The sequence below is a fragment of the Primulina tabacum genome, chromosome 3 (assembly GCF_025594145.1).
Source record: "Primulina tabacum isolate GXHZ01 chromosome 3, ASM2559414v2, whole genome shotgun sequence".
Taxonomy (NCBI): domain Eukaryota; kingdom Viridiplantae; phylum Streptophyta; class Magnoliopsida; order Lamiales; family Gesneriaceae; genus Primulina; species Primulina tabacum.
The window spans coordinates 33,433,349-33,445,595 of NC_134552.1; the positions used below are offsets into that span (position 1 = coordinate 33,433,349).

The window sequence follows — 12,247 nt, forward strand, 5'->3', positions numbered from 1 at the left end:
ACCTATACGCACAGCAGTTATTCTCCCCAGCAAATCATCGGCGTGTGTGGTGTCCTGTCAGGATCAAGTCTACATTGCTTCTCTACTCGGTATCTCCTCTCTTTGCTCGAAATCCGAGCCAAGAACTGAGGAGTATTTCTGCAATCCACTGAGGTAAAGATATTATTTGTAATGTGGATCATATTAAAATTGATCGAAACTTAGCGCCACTTGTTTTTCTGTAGGGTTTTAGTGAAAAGAGGACATAATGGGTAACAACGAGGGGTTTCTAACCGAGGGGCAGCAGGAGATGCTGAAAATTGCATCCCAAAATTTTGAGGTCATGTCATCATTGTCGTTTTCTTCGTCATCGAAATCTCCAGGTCCGAGGTCTCCCAGTCAGAATTCGTCTGTCATTTCTGAGGATCATTTTGTGAAGATTCCAGGTGGAGGACAATCTCTGCTGTGGCCGGGGGCGTAGCTATTAGGCACGTCCGCCGATCTCACTCTGGTAAATTGATTAGAGTTAAGATTAAGAAGGGCAAGTTTATACCCTTAAAGTATTTGAAGATTACTTAATTGGTATAAATGTCTATTTCTTATTTCCTAGAGATTTTTTAATGGTACGAAAATAATTCCATGTTGTTGATGCTTTTACGTTTTCTTCTTTATTTGGTGATGGTTAAGGATTTTAATCGAGGTTCTAAAATTCGCTAGGGCTGATATGAAGAGCATAGGTTGCCTAGGCGGAGACTAGGTGCCGTTAGACGGATTTAACGGTATATATCAAAAGATTTGTAATGGTTCTTAAAATAAATCGCAGTAAAAATTTTGTTAAAATCCAATTGACACCTTTCTCCTGCTTCTTCTGCTGAAAGCGGTCACCCCGGGTGCAAAATGACCATTTTGGCACTGGAAACCCAAAATGACCGTTTTTACCCCTAGACCTCTAAATTTTCACCCGAAGCTTACTAAACTCATTAAAACATCCCAAAACATAATTTAAAGTGTTTCTTAGACGTAAACTCGAGTCCGTTTCAAAACTTAATCGATTCATTTTAAAACTTGGACCGGGGTCCCGTTTTAGCCTGAATCAACCTGAAACTTAACCAAATTTTTTCCAACTTAAACTGTGAATTAAACCTACATGACCAACCTCTAAAACACCCGTTCTAGACCACTTATGACACACGAAACAAGACCAAAGGTTGCTGGAAATCTACACCGTATGCACACAAATTTTCACAGCTTGAGCAATTTTACGATAAAAATCATATCTCTCTCATTTCTTAACAGAAAATTACAAATTTTCTATTGAATCGAAGATAGCACAGAGTGATACAATTCATATTTGAACACATTTCCAGAAAATCAACCTATAAGTCTCATAATTCGAAATAACAGAAGGTGACGAGTTTTGTGACACAGAAATTTCACATTTGTGCGGTTTTACGATAAAAATCATATCTTCCTCGTTTATTATCAGAAAATTACAAATTTACTATGAAATCGAAGATAACATAGAGTGATACAACTCATACGTTGAACATATTTCAAGAAAACCAACATATAAGTCGCAGAGTTCACAATAACAGAGGGTGACAGTTTTTGTGATATAGAAATTTCACAGCATGTGGAGTTTTACGATAAAAATCATATCTCCCTCGTTTATTATCAGAAAATTACGAATTTGCTATTGAATCGAAGATAACAAAGATTTCTACAAATCATATATTGAACACATTTCCAGAAACCAACCTATAAGTCGCATAATTCGAAATAACAGAAGGTGATGGGTTTTGTGACACAGAAATTTGCAGTTCTACAATATAAATCATATCTCCCTTGTTAAAGCCGATCGGCTCTCACCAAAACCTAACTAACTTGTGAATCTAGCCCCTTGACACCTTAAATCCCAACGTATATGTAATGTCCGATTACTCGTACAAATGATAATAATGCGCTTATGTTATTTATTATGTAGTTATTTAGCTCATTAGATTTCACGTGATGATTGAGGTATCAATATTGAGATTGAACATGATTTTTATATTGTCCATGGTGTATTGAGAATGAATATGTGACTAAATAGTGATAGTAAGATGTGTAGGTAGAAGTAGTGTAATGAAATTGGTAGAAAACGAGATGAAAATATGGCCGTGTTTACGGGTTTTAGCATAATGATTAGAATATTTATCCAAATTATGTGAGGCCACCACCATTAGGAAGCTAAGATATAATGCTACAATATTCATGTTTTTGGGTTTTGTCCAAATCATTGTGGAAGACAAGCCAAAAGTGCCCCGAAGTGTGTCGTGTGTATCGTCATTCCTTCACTGACACATGTTGGGAGAATAAGCATAACTTTTTACTCAGACCTCCAAATTACATGAATCTAGTTGAAGATTCAAACCAAAACATAGGGCTACAACTTTTATGTTTACCACTTTTTCAAATTACGAAGGGAAGAGACGTTTATGGAGCAATCTTTGAGAAGTCTGCTTGCATGGGGCAGAAGCGCTCGCGCTGGGGCGGCCAATTTTGACCGCCCTAGCGCCCCTGTACCAATTTTTAGGCGTTTTTACAGTAGGGCTCGCGCTGGGGCGGCCAAACTTCACCGCCATAGCGCCCATGGACAAAAGTTTGAGTTAGAAGCTTGATATTTGTGACTTACATAGATAAGGGTCGAGGGTTTCCACCATTTTTACCATTTCACCATCAAATCTTAAGGAGAAACCAAGAGAGAAAAGAAGGGTTTGCCAAGTTCTTCCCTCAAGTGATCCTCCATCTTTTCTTCTTCCTCAAATTGAAGATATAATTGAACTCTTCACCACAAAAGCATCATAGGGTTGTAAGTATTCACCGTTTTATATGGTTGTTATATATGTAGAAGACCATATAGACATAGTGATTGGATTTTGATATATTTGACAGTATAGGAGCGAGAAACATCGTCTCAAACCAGTGTTCTTACGCTTGGACTGTAAGTTGGCATGTTCTTGAAGTAATACATGAGTAATATTATGATTTCAAATGTCTTCCATTGATTATTGCTATATGTACATTGTTAGTATGCTCATTGATGAAAACATAGCACCATATTTCATTGTTATGTATTTAATATGAAAAAAACTCATGAATATTGAAGATGGGTGCTATGCATGAACATGAACATGAAAAGAAAATGACTTATTTTTACATGATATAGAACTTGTTGACATCATAGGTAATTTTAAGTCCACCAAACCTATTGGCCAATATATGTTCATGGGGTGTGAGGTTGCCAAAGGTTGCTCCCTGACGTCCAACACAGTAGTAGCTATATAATAAAGCAAGCACAGTAGTACAGGCCAACTAATGAGGCTCAAGTACAAAAATGAACATGAATATATGCTATGATATGACATGGTTTAAAGATTCATTGTTGTTCACGACTTGATATGTATGTTCCTTCTAAGCATATTGATACGTATAAGTGCCAACTTATTGAGTTTTATAAATTCACGTAGCTCATGTATTACAGGATCAGGTAATAAAGATACATAGGATGCCGGTTCGCCAATGGATGCTTGTGACGTGCCTCACCTCGACAAGAACCTGGACGCCTTATTGTATAGTTTCCGCATATATATTATAGTGTATTATATGTCAGGGCAGGGTTTGAAACAAGTTTCACGACGTTTATGATTATATGTATAACGATACAGTGTATGTTTGAGTATAATTATATGTATGTATAGATATTGTTGCTTGAGTTTAGATTTTACAAAATATAGGGACATAATGCCAAAAATTTTAAAAACCCTCAAATTGATATACTATAGGTATATCATTCAAATCCTATTTTTATTATGATAATCATGTCAAGTATAGTGCAAGGGTGTGACATTTTAGAGTGGTATCAGAGCCCACGGTTCTTCGACAGTGAAGACACTGCACTTCATCCACACATGGGGAACTCGGCAAGTAAGTATCTTTGTATCCCATAGTTTATGCTAAGTTATATGTTTCTACGTGACCTATATGTAGGTTAAGATAAAACACGATGCCACCTAAACGCAAGGTACATGAAGGAGAGTCATCTAAGGGCAAGTCCCCAACTGTTGAAGGTGAGTGCAGCGCGCCACGGCCTACAGATGATTTTGCTCAACTGCTCCAACAACAAACGAAAGTCCATGGGGAGCAGATACAACAATTATGGAGATGCAACGGACTACTCATGAGCAGGCACACACACAAGCCATGATACCCAGACAAGGGCCAGTTCAAACAGATGTGTATGATCGTTTTCGACGTCTGAATCCTCCGGAATTCATGGGATGCACCGATCCAGCAGTAGCAGAAGAATGGATTAAGTCGTTGGAGTCCTTCTTCTCCTACCTTCATATGGAAGATGCCATCTTTTTATTAACAAAACATGCAAGAATATGGTGGGAGAGTGCAAGGGTGACATTATCTGTGATACCATTGACATGAGAAACTTTCAAAACTGTGTTTTACAGCAAGTATTTCAGTAAAGATGTACGAGCCAAGAAAGCCAGTGATTTCCTTAATCTGAAGCAAGGAACCATGTCAATGGCGGAATACATACAACAATCCGAGGCTGGAGTCCAATATGTACCATATATTGCACATGATGACACAAGTAAGGGCGAACACTTCATGCGGGGACTTCGCTCTGAAATTAAACGAGATGTACGGATGTCGAAAGTTGTTACCTATGGGGAGATAGTGGAAAGAGCACTTATGGCTGAACAGGATGAACAAGACATTGATAGAGACAGACAACGACGAAGGCAGCAGTACTTTCAAAGGAACCAAGCAACAGGACAAGGCAAAAAGACCGATATTAAGGGTACTCGACCAGAAGGGGTGTCAAGGATATTTAGCATCTATCTTAACTATTGACCCACCTGTTCGTGAATTAAGAGATACAGATGTTGTTTGTGAATTTCCAGAGGTATTTCCTGATGATGTAACAGGCTTACCCCCAGATAGGGAGATCAAATTTGTTATTGATATTGTGACAGGAACTCATTCGATCTCAAAAGCTCCTTATCGATTAGCTCCTACAGAAATGAAAGAATTGAAATAACAATTGCAGGAGTTACATGATAAAGGGTTTTTTAGATCGAGTTTTTCACCGTGGGGTGCACCTGTTTTATTTGTGAAGAAGAAAGACGGTACCCTTCGTCTGTGTATTGATTATAGGGAGTTGAACAAGATGACAATCAAAAATAAATATCCACTCCCCAGAATTGATGATTTGTTTGATAAATTACAAGGAGCTGCTATCTTTTCGAAGATTGATTTACAATCAGGCTATCATCAACTAAAAATGAAATCAGATGATATCTCAAAGACTGCCTTCCGAACAAGGTACGGACATTATGAATTTCTTGTAATGCCATTTGGACTAACAAATGCACCAGTTGCTTTTATGGATTTGATGAACAAAATTTTCAAGCCATTTTTAGACAAGTTCGTGATTGTGTTTATAGATGATATTCTCAACTACTCACGAACTGTAGAGGAGCATCAAGAACATTTGCAATTAGTTTTGCAGACTTTGAAAGATAAAAATTTATATGCTAAATGGAAGAAATGTGAATTTTGGCTTGAACAAGTAGCATTCTTGGGCCATATCATCTCAAAAGAAGACATATCTGTGGATCCAATCAAGATTAAAGCTGTTAATAACTGGCTACGACCAACTACTGTTACCAAAGTACGTAGTTTTCTTGGGCTAGCTAGTTATTACCGTCGGTTTATAGCTGGATTTTCTAAGATAGCATTACCTTTGACTGCGTTAACACGAAAGAATGTGAAATTTTTATGGAACGAGGCATGTGATCGCAGTTTCCAAGAGTTAAGAACAAAATTGACATCAGCACCGGTCCTTGCGATACCAGAAGGTCCAGGAGATTTTATGGTATACAGTGATGCTTCGAAACAAGGATTAGGAGCATTTTTAATGCAGCACGGGAATGTGATCGCTTATACCTCAAGACAATTGAAGGAATATGAAAAGAATTATCCCACACATGATTTAGAACTGGCAGCAGTAGTATTTGCATTGAAAATATGGCGCCATTATCTGTATGGCGAATGGTGTGAAATATATACGGACCACAAGAGTTTGAAATATTTATTCACACAAAAAGAATTGAATATGCGTCAACGACGTTGGTTGAAATTAGTGAAAGATTATGATTGTGTTATTAACTATCATCCAGGTAAAGCCAATATTGTTGCAGATGCATTAAGTCGAAAGTCCAGTTCTATTGCTGCAATGCAAGTACAAGAACAAATTTTATGGGATTTACAGAATTTGAAGATTGATGTTATGCCAAAGGGCACTGCAATCCAATTATCATCTCTCATGGTTCGACCAACACTTGCAGACAAAATTAAGGCCGAACAAAGTACAGATAATGAATTACAACAACTGAGGCAGCGCGATGAAGAAAAAGGAAATATGAACTTGGAATTGAATGGGGAAGGAATATTGACATATCGAGGGAGATTGTGTGTGCCAAAGCAAGGAACGATCAGAACTGACATTCTTATTGATGCTCATGCTACTCCATATTCGATCCATCCAGGAGGCACAAAAATGTACAAGGATTTGAAACCCTTAATTTGGTGGTCAGGTATGAAAAAGGACATTGCTCAATTTGTTGCACAATGTCTAACTTGTCAACATGTCAAGACTAAACATCAAAGACCAGCAGGACTTCTTAAACCACTACCCATTCCTGAATGGAAATGAGAACATATCACAATGGATTCCATCCTTGGTTTGTCAATAACACAAAGAGGATTCAATGCTATATGGGTTATTGTGGATCGACTTACGAAATCAGCTCACTTTCTTCCAGTGAAAACCACATACACGATGAATCAATATGCAGAAGAATACATCAAAGAGATAGTGAGACTTCATGGCATCCCAGTGTCCATTGTATCTGATAGAGATCCCAAATTTACGTCTGCATTTTGGAAGAGTTTACATCATGCTATAGGAACTCGACTGGCATTTAGTACAGCATTCCACCCTCAAACTGATGGACAATCAGAACGAGTGAATCAGATCTTATAAGATATGTGTACTATTGACTTCCCAGGAAGTTGGGACAGTAAACTACCATTGGCTGAGTTTACATATAACAATAGCTATCAGTCAAGTATTGGAATGAAACCATATACTGCATTATATGGTAGAAAATGTCGCTCCCCAGTACATTGGGATGAAATAGGAGAAAGAAAATTATTAGGCCCTGAATTGGTACAACAAACAGCAGAATTAGTAACCAAGATTAGAGAAAGAATGCATATTGCCCAGAGCCGACAGAAAAGCTATGCTGATGTGCGACGTCGTCGATTGGAATTTCAGGCTGGTGACCATGTATTTGTAAAGATATCACCATTGAAGGGCATTTTACGTTTTGGTAAGAAGGGAAAATGAAGTCCAAGATATATCGGTCCATTTGAAATCTTGGAAAGATAGGAGACAGAGCCTTCCGAGTTGCATTACCACCGAGTTTATCAAATGTTCATAATGTTTTTCACGTTTCCTTGCTACGAAAGTATTTGGCCAATCCTTCTCACGTTCTTCATTACGAACCATTAGAGCTTGCATCGAATCTCTCATATGAAGAACGACCGGTCCAAATCCTCGACAGAAAATCAAAAGTGTTACGAGGCAAGGAAATAACCTTAGTAAAACTTTTATGGCGCAATCATACAAGCGAAGAAGCAACTTGGGAGCGAGAAGACAAGATTCAATAGAGATATCCTGAACTATATGGTACGTCAAATTTCGAGGACGAAATTATTTGAAGGAAGGGAGAATTGTAATGCCCGATTACTCGTAGAAATGATAATAATGCGCTTATGTCATTTATTATGTAGTTATTTAGCTCATTAGATTTTTCGTGATGATTGAGATATCAATATTGAGCTTGAACATGATTTTTATATTGTCCATGATGTATTGAGAATGAATATGTGTCTAAATAGTGAAAGTAAGATGTGTAGGTAGAGTAGTGTAATGAAATTGGTAGGAAATGAGATGAAAATATGGCCGTTTTTACGGGTTTTAGCATAATGATTAGAATATTTATCCAAATTATGTGAGGCCACCATCCTTAGGAAGCTAAGATATAATGCTACAATATTCATGTTTGGGTTTTGTCAAAATCATTGTGGAAGACAAGCCGAAAGTGCCCTGAAGTGTGTCGTGTGTATCGTCATTCCTTCACTGACACATGTTGGGAGAATAAGCATAACGTTTTACTCAGACCTCTAAATTACATGAAACCAGTTGAAGATTCAAGCCAAGACATAGGGCTACAACTTTTAAGTTTACCACATTTTCAAATTACGAAGGGAAGAGACGTTTCTGGAGCAATCTTTGAGAAGTCTGCGTGCCGGGGGTAGAAGCGCTGTGGGGACCCGGGCTCTAACTCAATTCTTTTCGGGATTAGTCGGATCATTGTTCAAAAATACGGGTCAAAATTTTGCTTTTAACATTAAATCAAATGTTTTTAACTCAGGCACAAGATAATTCTATATTCATTTCATTACAACAAACATAATATACCTGCCTCGTTTTATTCATATTCTACAAACCAGTGATTAAATACAGTACATATCAAAAGTACAACTACTAGTTCATCTGCTACGCCCGTGATCACCACGCTATGTCCATCTCTCATCTCTGTCGCGACCCTGATCCCGCCCCACCTGTTGTTATGCACACATACAGACATAACAACAGCCGGAAACTCCGGTGAGAACAAATCCCAATATAAAACATGTATACATGCTGATACATAATCATAAATCATGAATCAAAGCAATAATAATGGGCTCCATAGTCTATGAAACCAATCTATATAAACATACAATTCAAATCAAATCATGTCTTGACTCGACTCGACTCTACTCTAGGGATCCCGGTGTGAATAAGACGTCACTGTCTGTCACCTACCCTCCCAATCGGGGTAACTGTACGTCTTATTCCTAGACTTCGGTCATGTCTGTATCGAATGTCTACAATCGGAGTGAATCTGATCCGAAGCGTCGATACCACCGAACATCTAGTTTGGCAAGTCTGCCAATGACTCTCCTATCTCAAAGGCTTGAATATAAATCTATAAACAAGACATCATCATATCAAGAGATTTGAATATAAATCTATAAACAAATCAAATTCATATCAAAAGATAAACAACAATTCTAGTATGTGATTTTGTTGGGAAACTCAAATTGAATCTTATTTGAGTTGTGTCTTCCCCAAACAAAACATGCATTATACCTTTCGTCGTAGTATAATCGTCGTCGTAGTCGAAGTCTCGAAGACGAATCTGTCAATATCAAATCTGAAATGGAAATGTTGATACATATTCTATCAATCTCTAATCTCAATCAACACATATCCAATTCAATACTTGACCTCGGTACCATTTGACGGCATAACGACGTAATTTCTCAATACCGATCAATCCAACTCTCACATATATCAACAATTCATAAGTCTCAACTCATAATCATCATCATAAGCATATGATAGTACTCAAAATCTGCATAACTTAACTCTAAACATGCTGGAAAATAGTTACAATAGCATACAACGTCCGTTCTTCGATCCGGTTGCGTTTCTACGATGTCAATAATCTCAAGAACATATAATTTCAATCATATCAATCTTTCCTCAACTTTTACATTTCAGAACATGTTGAAATTTAAAGATACTTACATTCTCTTTTAGCCCTTGAAGAGAGGAGCTCAAAACCGAAATCGGATTAAATTTTGGATGGCTCGATCTTTCACAATTCAAAATCTAAGCTATAATGAGAGTTGAGGAGTTCTGAACCTTGCTCTCGTTCCTTGCAGCTGAAAAATGAAGGAATGAAGTACAAATCATATATATATCTTGCATGTTGAGGGGCAAGTGTCATATTTTTCAAGTAACACGTATGACCGCGGGTGCGGTAGTTCATGAACCGCGGCTGCGCTCAAGCTTCGGCGATCCATCAACATTTGCATAAACGTCGACCGCGGGTGCGGTCAGTTCTGCACCGCGGGTGCGGTGTCATTTCTGTAAATACTTTCCAACTCTCTGTCCATCAACCGCGGGTGCACTCTTTCTTGGACCGCGGGTGTGGTGACCCTACTGTAAAATTGGCCAACTTTCTGTCCATGCACCGCGGGTGCGGTATCAAAAGGGGCGCGGGTGCGGTCTCTTTCTTCAAGCAACACTTCATCTTTTCATTTTATCCACATACAATCTAGGGCATTACATTTCTCCCCCTCTTAGATATTAGTTTGTCCTCGAACTTGAAATCAATTAATCAAAGCGAGTAATAGTAGCATTAAAATCCAAAAGCTGAATAAATACTCACATCATGAGCATAACTCGGGATATCTCTGTCTCATATCTGCTTCTGTCTCCCAAGTCGCTTCCTCGGTGCCATGACGACTCCACTGGACTTTCACTAGTGGAATAGTCTTCGTTCTGAGCTGTTTCTCTTTCCGATCGAGAATCTGTATCGGTTGTTCAACATAACTCAACGTCTGATCCAGCTTAGCTTCGTCAGGCCGAATGACATGAGAATAATTTGGCATGTATCTACGCAGCATCGATACATGAAAAACGTCATGTATCCCGGATAGAGAAGGAGGAAGAGCCAGTCGATATGCTCGATCTCCAATCTTCTCAAGAATCTCGTATGGACCGATGTATCTAGGAGACAATTTCCCACGCTTGTCAAATCTGACAATGCCTCTGAAAGGAGAAATCTTCAAGAATACTCTGTCCCCTTTTTCAAATACAAGTGGTCTACGTCTGATATTGGCATATTTGGCTTGCCTATCCTGTGCTGTTTTCATTCTCTTCTGGATTATCTTCATCTTCTCAATCATCTCTCGAATCATATCAGGCCCAAGTTCTGGTACCTCAGATATATCATCCTAGTATAACGGAGATCTGCACTTCTTGCCATACAATGCTTCAAACGGTGCCATCTCTATGCTCGTTTGATAGCTGTTGTTGTACGAGAATTCACACAATGGTAGTGAATCCTGCCAACTAGTGCCAAAGTCTAGCACTACAGCTCTCAACATGTCCTCTAAAGTCTGGATAGTCCGTTCTGACTGTCCATCGGTCTGGGGATGATAGGCAGTACTCAGGTGCAATGTCGTACCTAAAGCCTGCTGCAAACTGTGCCAAAAGTGTGAAGTGAATCGTGGATCACGATCTGATACGATAGACTTCGACACACCATGCAATCTGACTACTTCTCTGATATAGATCTCGGCCATCTGATCGTGTCTGTATGTCATTCTGTATGGAATAAAACAAGCCGATTTGGTCAATCTGTCAATAATGACCCAAATCGCGTCACAGCCCCGGGATGATCGAGGTAACTTCGTCACGAAATCCATGGAAATGTGATCCCATTTCCATTCTGGAATAGATAGGCTCTGAAGTAAACCTCCGGGCTTCTTTCTTTCAGCCTTCACCTGTTGGCAATTTAAACACTTAGACACAAATTCTGAAATATCTGATTTCATCTGTTTCCACCAGAATTGTGTCTTCAGATCGTTGTACATTTTACGGCCTCCAGGATGAATACTAAACCGACTACAGTGCGCTTCTGACATAATCTGTTGTTTCAAGTTTGAAACATCTGGCACTACAAGACGGTTATTCACATACAGAACAAAATCATGTACCTGATATTCAGACTGATGTCCTGATCTGACCATCTGAATCGACTTCTGCACATTCTGATCAGTTCTTTGTGCCTCTTTGATTTTCATAATCAAATCTGGCTCAACTTGAATCGTGGCAAGTCTTAATGGTCTACTATCTGTGTCAAATGCCAAACCAGACAAACAACAATCTTCAACTAAATTCGAAACACCTATCGTCGATAAGGATAGGGCACAAACCTTTCGACTCAAGGCATCTGCTGCAGCATTTGACTTCCCTGGATAGTACTTGATCTCGCAATCAAAATCTTTCAGTAGATCAAGCCATCTACGCTGCCTCATGTTCAACTCTGACTGAGAAAACAGATACTTCATGCTTTTATGGTCAGAGTAAATCTCAAATTTCTCACCATAAAGATAATGACGCCAAATCTTTAATGCAAATACGATAGCCGCCAATTCAAGATCATGAATGGGGTATTGAATCTCGTGTGGCTTCAGCTGTCTAGAGGCATATGCGATCACATGACCCCGCTGCATAAGAACA

General features: G+C 38.7%; 1 long non-coding RNA gene across 1 annotated transcript in view; it reads left to right on the plus strand.

Moving 5' to 3' along the window:
- Positions 1 to 12,247, plus strand: part of LOC142539121 (uncharacterized) — a 72,251-nt gene continuing 60,004 nt past the window's right edge. Inside the window, exons 1-2 of the long non-coding RNA XR_012818823.1 lie at positions 1 to 153; positions 225 to 520. This is a non-coding gene — a long non-coding RNA (uncharacterized LOC142539121). The remainder of the gene's footprint in view (positions 154 to 224; positions 521 to 12,247) is intronic.